The 13,195-nt window shown below is 44.6% G+C and overlaps 2 protein-coding genes across 5 annotated transcripts in view; one reads left to right on the top strand and one right to left on the bottom strand.

Annotated features, from left to right (window-relative positions):
- Window positions 1-5,843, bottom strand: part of LOC140197843 (rho guanine nucleotide exchange factor 15-like) — a 92,723-nt gene extending 86,880 nt beyond the window's left edge. For 2 of the 4 annotated variants that reach the window (XM_072258341.1, XM_072258339.1), the window contains exon 1: window positions 5,611-5,841. The gene's annotated coding sequence lies outside the window, so the exon portion shown is untranslated. Of the gene's footprint in view, window positions 1-5,043; window positions 5,205-5,610 lie in introns of those variants that run through there. The other 2 variants (XR_011886036.1, XM_072258340.1) reach the window with 2 other exon arrangements.
- Window positions 5,844-5,871: 28 nt separating this feature from the next.
- The window catches only part of LOC140197842 (vigilin-like), a 269,622-nt gene continuing 262,298 nt past the window's right edge, over window positions 5,872-13,195 (top strand). The window contains exon 1 of the mRNA XM_072258336.1: window positions 5,872-6,049. The gene's annotated coding sequence lies outside the window, so the exon portion shown is untranslated. The remainder of the gene's footprint in view (window positions 6,050-13,195) is intronic.

Genomic DNA, 13,195 nt, shown 5'->3' with positions numbered 1-13,195 from the left:
GTACAGGAGCCTTAGGTCCCACACCACCAGGATCAGGAACAGTTATTACTCTACAACAATCAGGCTCCTGAACCAGGGTGGATAACTTCACTCACCAGTACTCTGAACTGATTCCATAACCCACAGACTCACTTTCTACAACTCATGTTTTTGTATTACTATTTATTTTTAGTATTTAAATAATTCATCTTATTTTGTTTGTCACTCTTTATGTATACTTTGCCATAAATTCTATTCTATTGCATTATTTTCCTGTGAAAGCCTGCAAGAAATTTAATCTCAAGGTAGTATTTAGTAACATATACATACTTTGATAATAAATTTACTTTGAAGTATGACAAGAGTGGGGCTTCTTTCCCTGGAGCACATGAGGCTGAGGGGTGGCTTTATAGTGGTTTAGAAACTCATGAGCTGATTGGTCACACTCATTTCGATGGGTAGGAGATTCTAAAAATGGAGGGCATACTATAGGTTTAGGGTTAGAATCGGTACTGAGATCAGAATCTGGATCAGATCTAATATCACCAGCACAGGTCATGAAATTTGATGTCTTTGTGCCAGCAGTACAATGCAGTACATAATAAATGAAAAAAAAGAATTTCAGTAAATATATATATATATTTTTTAAAGTTAAATTAAATAAGAAGTGTAAAGATAGAAAAAAGTAGTGAGGTTGTGTTCATGGTGAAGCACCTTCAATTACTCCAAAAGACTGAGGTTTGGTAAAATGAAAGGCTTTTATTCGCTGTACAATACGACCTCCACAGTGAGTGTCTGCCCCCAGACTGAGGGGGAGGAGCAAGACGAACACCTTTATACAGGACTCTGTGGGAGGAGCCACAGGGGCAGTCAGCAGAGGGGTGTGTCCAGACAGGTAACCCAGTTACAACATATATACATGGTTTACCACACATGGGTTCAACGGCTAATTAGAAATCAGATGGCAGAGGGGAAGAAGCTGTTCCTGAATCACTGAGTGTGTGCCTTCAGGCTCCTGTACCTCCTTCCTGATGGTAGCAATGAGAACAAGGCATGTCCTGGATGAGGGGGGTCCTTACTGGTGGACACAGCCTTTTTGAGGCATCACTCCTCTATGTTCTGGATACTACGGAGGTGAGTGCCTATGATGGAACTGACTAAGTTTACAACTCTTTGCAGGTTACTTTGATCCTATTCAGTAGCCACCCCACCCCCCATACCAGATGGTGATGCAGCCAGTCAGAATGCTCTCCACAGTACCCTGTTGAAATTTGCAAGTGTTTTTGGAGCCATACTAAATCTCCTCAAACCCCTAAGGAAATATAGGTGCTGTCATGCCTTTGTAGCTATATCGATATGTTGGGTACAGGTTAGATCAAAATCAGGTTTATTATCACTAACATATGTAATTAAATTTGTTGTTTTACAGTAGCAGTACAGCGCAAGACATTACTACCATGAGGTAGAATGAGTATTAAAAATAAATAAGTAGTACAAAGAGAGCAAAATACTGAGGTAGTGTTCATGGGCCTTTCAGAAATCTGATAGCGGACAGGAAGATGCTGTTCCTAAAGTGTATAGTATGGGTCTTCAGATTCCTGGTAGTAATGAGAAAAGGACATGTCCTGGGTTACAAAGGTCCTTAATGATGGATGATGCCTTCTTGATGCATCTCCTTGATGGCACCCTGCTGTTTCCTGCAGTCTTGGGCACAGCAGTTGCCAGACCAGCAATGCTGCATCCAGAAACAATGCTTCCTTCGGCACATCAATTAAGTTATATTGATGCCCCCTCACCAGGTCTCACGTGTCACCTGTCAGCATCCTCATCCTCCTACCAACTTCTTATCCTGGCTTATGCCCCTTTCCTTTCCAGTCCTGATGAACCCACACCTAAACACCTCTTGTCCACGTACTTATCCAAACTTCTCTTAAATGTTGCAATCAAACCCACATCTACTATTTCCACTGGCAGCTCATTCCACCCTCACCATCCTCTGAGTGAAGAAGATTCCCCTCATATTCCCGCTTCAAATATTTCACCTTTCACCTCTAATTCTAGTCTCACCTAACCAAAGGGGAAACTTCTTCACTCAGAGAGTAGAACGAGCTGCCAGTGGCAGCGCTGAACGTGGGTTGATTGCAACATTTAAAAGTCGTCTGGATAGGTACATGGACAGGAGTAGTATGGAAGGTTATGGTCCAGGTGCAGATCAATGGGACTAGGCAGAATAATGGTCCAGCACAGACTGGATGGGCTGAAAGGCCTGTTTCTGTGCTGCAGTGCTCTATGACTTTATCACCTCAGTGACCTTCCGTCCATAAAGGTGAGAACTGGGGATGTCTAGGTGTTAGAATGGACAGTACTTTTTGATGGACTCTAGATCATGTTCTCTGGTGGCTTTGCTATCGCTTGCGTGGTGGGTGGTGGGGAGGAGGCGTCGATGCTATGCTGGAGCAACTGGGGGGAGGGGGATGGTTGATGCTCTTGCTGGTTCTTGTGCATGGAAGGGGGGCTTTTGGGGTTCTAACATTTTCCTGTCATTCATTCTTTGGAGTTTTTCTTCTGTTTCATGGATGTCTGGGAAGAGTAAGAATTTCAGGATGTATACTGTATACATACACTGATACTAAATTGAATGATCAGACCATTGAATGGTATTATTGAGATCACCACTGACACATCTGAAACACACACACACGCGCGCACGCGCAATATGGTCAGGAGAGCAGCTTGTGGCTCAGATGTCCTGTGGAGAGCGATTCACCTCCTATTCAGTTCTGCTATTTTCAAGGGATGAGTCAGGAGTGGGAAAGAATATGAGGTAGTTGGCTGGATGAGTCAACATTCTGGGACATGTTCAAAGTAAATTTATCAAAGTACCTATCTGTCACTATATACTACCATGAGATTCATTTTCTTGCAGGCATTCACAGTAGAAAAGAGAAATGCAATAGGATCAATGGTAAACTACACCCAAAGACTAGGAAAAAGTAGATAGCTCTGAGACAATGAAAAGTTCCAAGTAAATTTTGATATCAGAGTACATATCTATCACCATATATAACCCTGAGATTCAATTTATGTGGGCATACTCAGCAAATCTATAGAATAGTGACTATAACAGGGTCAATGAAAGATCATCCACAAAGTGCAGAAGATAACAAACTGTGCAAATGCAAATATAAAAAAGCAATAAATAACAAGAAGATTAGCTAAAGAATCATTAATGTGAGATCATTGCTTGTGGGAACAGAGAGCATCATAGGAAGTCACTCCTGCCTGTGGCCATCAAACTTTACAACTCCTCCCTTGGCGGGTCAGACACCCTGAGCCATTAGGCTGGTCCTGAACTTATTTCCTGGCATAATTTACATATTACTATTTAACTATTTATTGTTTTATTACTATTTAATTATTTATGGTGCAACTGTAACAAAAACCAATTTCCCCTGGGATCAATAAAGTATGACTATGACTATAACATCTCAATGGATGGGCAAGTCAGTGTAGTTATCCCCCTTTGTTCAAGAGCCTGATCATTGAGGGGCAGTAACTGTTTCTGAACTTGGTGGGACCCAAGATTCCTCTCCCTCCTGCCTGATGGTAGTAGTGAGAACAGAGCATGGCCTGGATGGTAAATATATTTTCCCTCTGAACTCTTCTCCTGCCATCTCCCTGTATCTTTTCATGCCTTTACTAATCAAGAACCTATCCTGTACCTCCTGCCCAAGGACAACACTGAGAAGAAAGCACAGCCTGACACAGGAGATTCTGCAGATGCTGGAAATCTTGAGCAAAACACACACAATGCTGAAGGAACTCAACAGGTCAGGCAACGTCTATGGAGGGATATAAACAGATGACACTTCATCAGTCCTGAAGGAGGGTCTCAGTTTCCCCTCCATAGGTGCTGCCTGACCTGCTGAGTTCTTCCAGCATTTTGTGTGCGTTGCTCAAGGTGATACATACAACTGCTTCCCTAAATGTTCACCATCTCCACCACTAGGGTGCCTACCTACAATATTCATACTGGCTACTCACTGGGGTAACCTAACAGCACCTTCTGGGACAGGGGCAGCAGAAGAACACCACCACCTACAGGTTCATCACCGCACTGACCTAGAAATCTGTCAGTCCAAGGCCTCCTCTACTGCCACAGTGAGGGCACACTCAGGTTAGAGGGGCAAGACCTTATATTCCATTGGGTAGCCTCCAAACTGATGGCATGAACATCGATTTCTCCAACTTCTGGCAAGGGCCCCACACCCCCTTCACCATTCCCTATTCCTGTTTCCCTCTCTCACTTTTCTTACCTGCCCATCAACTCCCTGTGATGCTCCACCCCTCCCCTTTCTTCCATGGTCTTCTGTCCTCTCCTTTCAGGCTGCTCCTTCTTCAGCCCCCTATCTCTTTCACCAATCAACTTGGCAGCTCTTTACTTCATCCCTCCCCCTCTCCTGGTTTCACCCATCTCCTGCCACCTTGTACTTCCTCCTCTTCTCCCCCACCTTCTTATTGTGGCTTCGTCCTTCCTTTCTAGTCCTGATGAAGGGCCTCAGCCCAAAACTCCCACTGTTCACTCTTTTCCATAGATGCTGCCTGACCTGCTGAGTTCTTCCAGCATTTAATGCGTGTGGCTTGGGATTTGCAGCATCTGCAGATTTTCTGGTGTTAGTGAGCTGTAGATCTGTCGCCATTCCTTGACCATGGATGGGTCTGAATCCTGGAACAGCTTAGAGGGAGCCCCTTCACCAGAAGGACTGCGCTGCTTGAAGAAGGAGATTTACTCTCTCAACACCCACCTTCTCAAGGGGCAGATGAGGGATGGGCAATAAATGGTGGTGCAGTCTAGATCGCAGTGAGGGATACGTGAAGCTCTGCTGGGACCCCCACCTGTCAACACCCACGTCTCCCCAACATCCAACTCAACACAAAACTCTTCATTCTGAACCCTCACAACTCAAGTGCGCGCACCCCCACCCTCCACAAGTGCGCGCGCTCCCCCCCCCCTCAAACACCCATGCTCCCTCCTCAGGAAACACCGAGCCCCCGACGTGTCACCTCCATCTCAGCAGCGACTCGTCTGGGAGCCCGGCGACTCCTCGCCCCTGCTGCCGAATACAATCTCCCGTCCAGCTGACAAACAATTTGATTAGCCTTCACCGCCTTGGACAGCCGCCCCCACGTTCTTCCGGCCCACCTCCCGGTGAAATGTGGACTCGCTTAAAGCCGAGCTTGGTGGCCGGCCCGGACTTCATCAAGGCGGGAATCTGGAAAAAGGAGGCTGTGGGCGAAAACATTCACTCCTTTTGGCAAGCGGGACACTTTAAGCAACCCCCTTGGCACTGAGTGCTGCCAGAACTGGGACAAGTCCGAGCGTGATTGAAACAAATCCTCCCCAGAGAAAGCCCAAAGATTCAGACAGACAGTTCGCAATTAATCTCGCACTTCCAAGGAACAAGTCACTTTGCAAAACAAAACACTCAAGCCCCCACAAAGTAACTTTACAAATGATGCAACTTCAATCCATCTGTGTTGGGGAAAGTTTCGTCAGTCCCAACCCATCGTTAAATTGCCCTAAAGAGAAGCAGGCTCGAAAGGAAAAACGAAATCAAAATTCCATCCTACCTCCCCGCACTCGTTCCCAGAGTCTGAAACTCGCTGCAGTACAAACAGACCGGGTTCTTCTTTAAAAACACAACCATTTCCCCTTAAACCAGCGTATCCCCTTTCCTTGATCAATGAGAGGAAGTGAGATTCTGTGGGAACTGGTGTGGTTCTTTTCTTTTACGTATTTTAGAAGGACTTGAATTCAGGAGGAAGTCTGTGGCGTAAGCGCCCCGTTTTAGTTTAGCCCTTTTACTCCGCTCTGGAAAGGGAGGTGTGTTATAGCAAAGCGAAGTGCACCGCACACACCCTGACCATGTGATGTCTGTCTGAGAGAGTAAATTATTGCCGGGTGGCTCACAGCTTTGAGAAGAACGCTATTGTTCAGGTGGCTTAGCGTATAGAGCTGCTGCAGCGCCGGCAACCACGGTCCGACCCCGACCTTCGGCGCCGTCTGTGTGTAAGTGTGGAATTTGACGGATTTCTCATCCCAGTCCTGTGGATCGTTGTTTTTTCTCTCTAAAGTGACACACACAAGATGCTGGAGGAACTCAGCAGGTCAGACAGCATCTATGGAAATGATTAGACTGTTGACGTTTCGGACAGAGACCCTTCTTCAGGACTGGAAAGGAAGGGGAGAAGTCAGAGAAAGAAGATGGTGGGGGGGGGAGAGGATGAAGAAGAAGTACAAGGTGGCAGGTGGCATGGGCTACACCTGCCCCCACACCTCCTCCCTCACTGCCATTCAGGGCCCCAAACAGTCCTTCCAGGTAAGGCAACACTCCACCTCCCAGTCTGTTGGGGTTATCCACTCCATCTTGTGCTCCTGGTGTGGCCTCCTATATACCAGTGAGACCTGATGCAAATTGGGAGACCACTTCGCTGAGCACCTTCACTCTGTCAGACACAAAAGCGGGATTTTCTGGTGGTCACCCATTTCAACTCCACTTCCCATTCCGACTTGTCAGTCCATTGCTTCCTCTACTTCAGATTGAGGCCACACTGAGGTTGGAGGAGCAACACCTTATATTCTGTCTGGGTAGCCTCCAACCTGATGGCATGAATATCAATTTCTTGAACATCTGGTAATGCCCCACCCTCCTTCACCATTCCCTATTCCCATTTCCCTCTCTCACCTTCTCTCCTTACCTGCCCATCACCTCCCTCTGGTGCTTCTCCGCCTTCCCTTTCTTCCATGGCCTTCTGTACGCTTCTATCAGATTGCCCTTCACCAGCCCTTTATTGCTTTCACCAATCGACTTCCCAGCTCTTCAGTTCACCTCTCCCCCTCTCCCATTTTTACCTATCATCTGCCACCCTGTACTTCTTCCAACCCTCCCTCAACTTCTCACCTTCCTTTCCAGTCCTTGGGCCAGAAACATCGACTGTTTACTCTTTTCCAAAGATGCCTCCTGGCCTGCTGAGATCCTTCAGCATTTTGTGAGTGTTGCTTGGATTTTCTGCAGGTTTTCTCATCTTTGTACTAACACAAGAGATTCTGCAGATGCTGGAAATCCAGAGCAACATACACAACTTGCTGGAGACCCTCGGTCTGAAATGTTGACTGTTTATTCCTCATCATGGATGCTGCCTGATCTGTTGAGTTCCTCTAGCATTTGGTATAAAATTATGTAAAGTTACAATAAATTGATAGATAAATAAATGTAGATAGAAAGATAGATCTTCTGAGTTCCTTCTGCAAGTTGTGAGCGTTACTGTAGATGTCCAGCATCTACAGAATCTCTTGTAAACCCACCAGTCAATTAAAGACCAGTTTATCTCCTTGCTCTTAATTCCTCTGGATCAATAAAAACACAATGCTAAGAAGATATTTTTGGTTGGCAGATACAATTAAAAGATGCTTAGACAGATGCATGGTTGGAAAGGTTCAGAGAGATATGGTCAAATGCAGGCAAGCAAATGGGACAGGTGTGGAGTCCTGGTCAAGTTTGCTTGGCCTAAGGGTCTGTTCCTTGCAGTATTGACTCTCTGAGTCTAGAAAATAACCCAAACATGAAGAAATCTGCAGATGCTGGAAATCCAAAGCAACACACACAAAATGCTGGAGGAACTCAGCAGGCCAGGCAGAATCTATGGAAAAGAGTAAACAGTTGACATTCCGGACCAAAACCCTTTAGAGCAAGAGGGTGGCAGGAGGGGTAGGTGATAGCTGAAACTGGGAAAGGGGGAGGGGTGGGGTAAAGAGCTGGGAAATTGATTGTTGAAAGAGATCAAGGGCTGGAGAAGGGAGAATCTGATAGGAGAGGATAGAAGACCATGGAAGAAAAGGAAGGGAGAGGAGGACCAGAGAGAGGTGATGGGCAGGTAAGGAGATAAGGTGAGAGAAAGAAATGGGAATCTTGTGTTAGTAATTTTTTTAATGTCTTGCACAGTACTGTTAGCACAAATTTCATGACGTGTCAATGATAATAAGCCTGATTCTGATATCCTCTATTAGGGAAGAGGAATAGTACACAGTATGGAAATAGATTCTTTGCTCCATTGTGTCCATGCCAAATATTAAGGACCCATCTCTGCTAACCTCACTTCCCAGCACCTGATCTAACTGAAGTGAATCATATTGTTTGCTTTTGATAGGAATGGGTGTGAGGCTGTTTGGGATTTGACAGCAGGTATGATCAATGTGTAGAGAGGAAGAGAGTAAATGCATCCAGGAGGTGGAGTATCTGCGCAGTAAAAGGAAACATGTCACAGCTTATCTGAGGATTCCAAGCAAAGATGTGACTAATAACCCTGTAAGGCATGACTACCTTGTACTGGATGCAATTTGCTTCATAATTGTGTAGTACCTCAGAATCTGAATCAAGTTTAGTATCACTGGCATAGGTTGTGAAATTTGTTAACTTAGAGGCAGCAGTACAATACATGATAATATAGAAAAAATAAATTAATCATATACATTAAGTGGTTATATGTATATTAAATGGTTAAATCAAAAATAGTGTAAACGCAGAGATGATTTTACAAAGTGAGGTAGCGTTTATGGGTTCAATGCCCATTCAGAAATCGGATAGCAGAGGGGAAGAAGCTGTTCCTGAATCACTGTACCTCCTGCTGGTAACAATGAGGAGAGGGCATGTCCTGGGTGGTGGGGGATCTTTAATAATGGACACGGCCTTTCCGAGGCACTGCTACTTGAAGTTATCTTGGATACTATGATAGAGCTAACTGATTTTATAACTTTCTGTAGCTTCTTTCAATGCTGTGCAGCAGCGCCCCCCTCCGCACCAGACAGTAATGCAACTTGTTGGAACACTCTCTGCAGTACATCTGTAGAAGCTTTAGATGACGAATCAAAATTTCCTCAAGCTCCTAATGAAGTATAGCCACTATCTTGCCTTCTTTGTAGCTGCATCAACATGTTGGTACCATATCAGATCCTCAGAGGTCTTGAAATTGCTCACTCTCTCCATTTCTGATCCCTCTATGATGTACCTGTGAAAACACACAGATGAGCAAAGAAACCAGGAGCTTTGTTCTTGTGTGCATTAGGCCATATTCTGGAGTTAGGATATATAACCAATAATTAAATTCAACAACAGCCGTTCTTCAGGCATGAACATAGGTAGATACTTTATTGATCCCAAAGGAAATCCCAGTGTCACAGTAGCATTACAAGTACAATATTAGAAGAGAAGAGTCATATGGCAGGGGGGGGCACTGGGAGCGGACCCAAGTGCAAGACACAGACACTGAAGTACTAGGAACGGACTTGACTAGAGAGCTAGGACAAGAACACAGACTTGGGCTGGGACGTTGGCTAGACAAGCGGGACCAGGACTAGGAACTGGGAACTAGGAGCCCGGGTTGGACTCCGAGCCAGAGATTGGACAAGGACCCAGAACCTGGGTCTTGACTCGGGCTCAGAGCCTGGAACTAGGTGAAGACATGACGTGGCTACAGGACTAGACATGGCCTGGGTTCCTCGAGGCTTGGGTTCTTCGTGGCTTGGGTTCTTCTAGGTGAGGACATGATGAGGCTTGGGTTCAGACTCTGAGCCAGAGACTGGACAAGGACCCAGAACCTGGGTCTTGACTGGGGCTCGGACTCCAGAACTAGGTGAAGACATGACTTGGTCTTGGGAGACAGGACTAGGTGAGGCTACAGGACAGAATGAGAGACTCCAGCGCAGGACGAGGGAACTCCAGCGCAGGACGAGGGAACTCCAGCGCAGGACGAGAACATGAAGCCTTGACTTGGTACTCAGGAACAGCTGAGCCTTGGACGACAGGAACGCAGAACACAGAGCCTTGGTCTTGGGGAGGACAGGAACACAGAACCCTGGTCTAGAGCATCGGAACACAGAGCCTTGGACTTGAGAGACAGGAACACAGGGACACGGAACACTGAGCCAGGACCCTTCTTTGGGAACTGGACTTGGGGCCAGGACTCTACACAGAATGCTGAACACGACGAGACAGTTCTCAACACTAGGTAGTGGCAAACAGCCTGACCTACCTAGCAAAGGTGTGGGCACAGAGGCAGTTCCAACTCAATGATAGACGGTGCCTTATCTTGACACAGCAAGGCTCTGGTCTCGCTCCAGTGGTTGAACTTGTCAAGGTTGCAGGCAAGGCTCCAGACACAGGTTGCAGGCAAGGCTTCAGAAGGAAGGGGAAGGGAAGGGAACAGTCCAGCCTCAGGGTAATGGCAAAGATGGCCTGACTTACCCCACAGAGGCGAGGATGGGATACTGACGAGACAAACCAGGAACCACACTCAAACCCAGGGCCACTTATATTCCCAGCTGCAAGATGAGCATCAGGTGCCTATGATTAAGCCCAACTGAAACAAGGGACAGCCGGAAGACCTGGAGTCCGGAGGCCACGGACCAGACTGTGAACCAGAATGCAGACTTCACGGACCGGACCACAACAAGAAGAAAGAAGAATAAATAAAAATAAGTTACCACCAACAGTCTAACAGGAGTGGATCATCACTTCCCTGGCTATAAGTTGACTCTTTATAGAGCCTAATGGCCGAGGGTAAAATTGATCTCATATAGTGCTCTTTGGAGTAGCGCAGTTGTCTTAGTCATGGATTGTAGATTAATTTTAAAATGCAGCTCTGAAAAACAGTTTTCCTGGGACTGAGGACACCAGTTGGTTGAAAACTAGACAGTGCTGATTAACATTCACTTTGGGTGTCTAGAGTGTGGGTGCAAGGAAGAAGGAGGTGTGTGAAAACTATATGTAATTCAAAGGAAGCATTGTAGATACATTGTAACTATAGAATTGTCCTGCTGTTACCTTTGATCTTTAACATATAAAATGTCATATAATATTGGGTCGAAGAGGCCTCTTCCTCAGACAGTGTCTCATTTTGTTGTATAAAACACTTCTGTATCCACTAGGTTCAGTGTCTCTCTGGTGACTTTGTTTACATTACAACAAAGTGTCCTGGAGAAGACCATTCAGCCCCTCAAGCCTGCTACAACATTCAATGGTAGTGTAGCAGACTATGCTATTACAGATGCTATTACAGCCCAGGGTGTCAGGGTTTGCTTCTGGTGCCAGCTGTAAGCAGTTTATACGTTCTCCCCGTGACCACATGGGTTTCTTCCAGGTGCTCTGGTTTCCTCCCACAGTCCAGAGATGTACTGGTTAGTAGGTTAATTGGTCATTGTAAATTGACCTGGATTACGGTTGGTTAAATAGGTGTGTTGCCAAGCAGCTCACTATGCCAGAAGGGCCTGTTCCATGCTGTATCTCTAAATACAAAAAGATAAAATAAAATAAGACCATAAGACAGGGATGGCCAACCTATGACGCAGGTGCCAAAAGTGGCGCATTGGATGATTAGAAGTGGCGCATTGCACCCCAGTGATAATAATAAAGTAAGCTTACTCACGCAAAAAGTATTAACCAAAAACCGATTTGTAGAAAAAAAAACTAAGACAGGAATTCAAGTAGCTTAGAGCTAGAAATGGGTTTTACTGAGAATAAATCTAAAACTTAGCAACTATTTTTAGTGATTTTATTGTTTTGTGCACATCTTTTCGTGAACGTTATCTTCTTTCACATTAATCTGTTTTCAATTTTTTAAAAAATGATCAATGTCAAACTAGGAAAGAAGGACTTTTGTTCTGCAGTGGTTCCATAACTGTTCAACACACGTTTGGTACTTGTTTGATCCTGAGGCGCCAGGCGTCTGCACCAGCGATGCGTCGCAGTCTTTTGCCGGTCAGTTTACAATTGACACTCGTGCACTACGGAGTTGAGCTTTGTTCGTCCTTTGTCAACATTTGCAGTTTTGTACTTTTTTGAAAACTAAACCTTGTTTTTACATTCAGTTACCCATCACAGTGCACAAGAAAATGAGCAAAAGAAAAGCAGAAAGTGATAGTAAGCGTGAATTCAATGAATTCAATGAAAATGAGTTCTTATTTATAGCGGGTCCGTCAGGAAAACTGTTGTGCATTGTTTGTGAAAACACTTTCTCACATAATAGAAGACATGATCTTAATAGACACTATAAAACACAAGATCAGACTGAAATAGAAGGGAAACTGAAGCTAGTGCTTGGGTCTGAGTTACGGAAAGAATATGTGATCAAGAAAAAGGAAGAAATCAAAAGAAGACAATATAAATTTGTTAAAAGAAGTTGTGAAAGTTTGGCAATGACAGAAGCCTCCTACGAAATTGCTTTAGCGTTGGCCAAAAAATGGAAGTCTTTCTCTGATGGAGAAGATTTGATAAGCCTTATCTCCAAATATTTGCAAGATGTCTTGGTGATAAAAATAGCGAAAGAAAGGCAGACGAAATTGCTCTGTCAAAGCGAACAGATAAGAGACGCACCGAAGAACTCTGTCATGATGTATCTGAGCAACTGAAAGACCTTGTCCATGCTTGTACTTTCTCTTCTTTAGCTTTGGACGAATCTGCTGACATATGTGATGTAGCCCAGTTAAGCATTTTTATAAGAGGAATTGATGATCATTTTAGCGTCTTTGAAGAACTTACTGGTCTTGAGTCGCTTCATGGAAAAACAAGAGGATCAGACATATTTGACAAAGTAAAATCATGACTAGAAAATATACATCTAGATTCTAGTAAACTCATCGGCGTTTGTACTGATGGAGCGCCGTCAATGATAGGTAAAGCCGCTTGGACTACAACTTTGCTTGAAAACTTTTTAGGTCATCCTCTACTAAAATATTACTGCATTATACGCCAAGAGTCACTGTGTGGAAAAACTTTAAATTTGCAGTATGTTATGTTACTGGTTGTGAAATGCGTGAATAAAATTAGAGCAAGAGGATTAAACAGGTGAGAATTCAGAGAATATTGTGAAATATATTTGGAATATGGCTATCTCGTCCTTCATTGTGAGGTGTGCTGGCTTTCTAGAGGACAGGTTCTGAGTAGATCTTGGAAACTGAAAAATACTGTTCATAATTTTCTAGAAGAGAAAAATGAGCTGCCTGAGGACAGATAATAGTTGGCTATTTGATTTAGCATTTTTAGTTGATGTTACCAGCCATCTCAATGATCTAAATTTGAAACTCCAGGGCAAGAACAAATTGTTTCCTAACTTAGTAAATGATATCAGTACATTCAAGATGAAGTTAAAACTGTTCACCTCT

Source organism: Mobula birostris, chromosome 5 (genome assembly GCF_030028105.1).
Source record: "Mobula birostris isolate sMobBir1 chromosome 5, sMobBir1.hap1, whole genome shotgun sequence".
In the NCBI taxonomy this organism is placed as follows: Eukaryota; Metazoa; Chordata; class Chondrichthyes; order Myliobatiformes; family Myliobatidae; genus Mobula; species Mobula birostris.
Note: the sequence above shows the minus strand (reverse complement) of the source record. Positions and strands in the feature narration are given on the sequence as shown.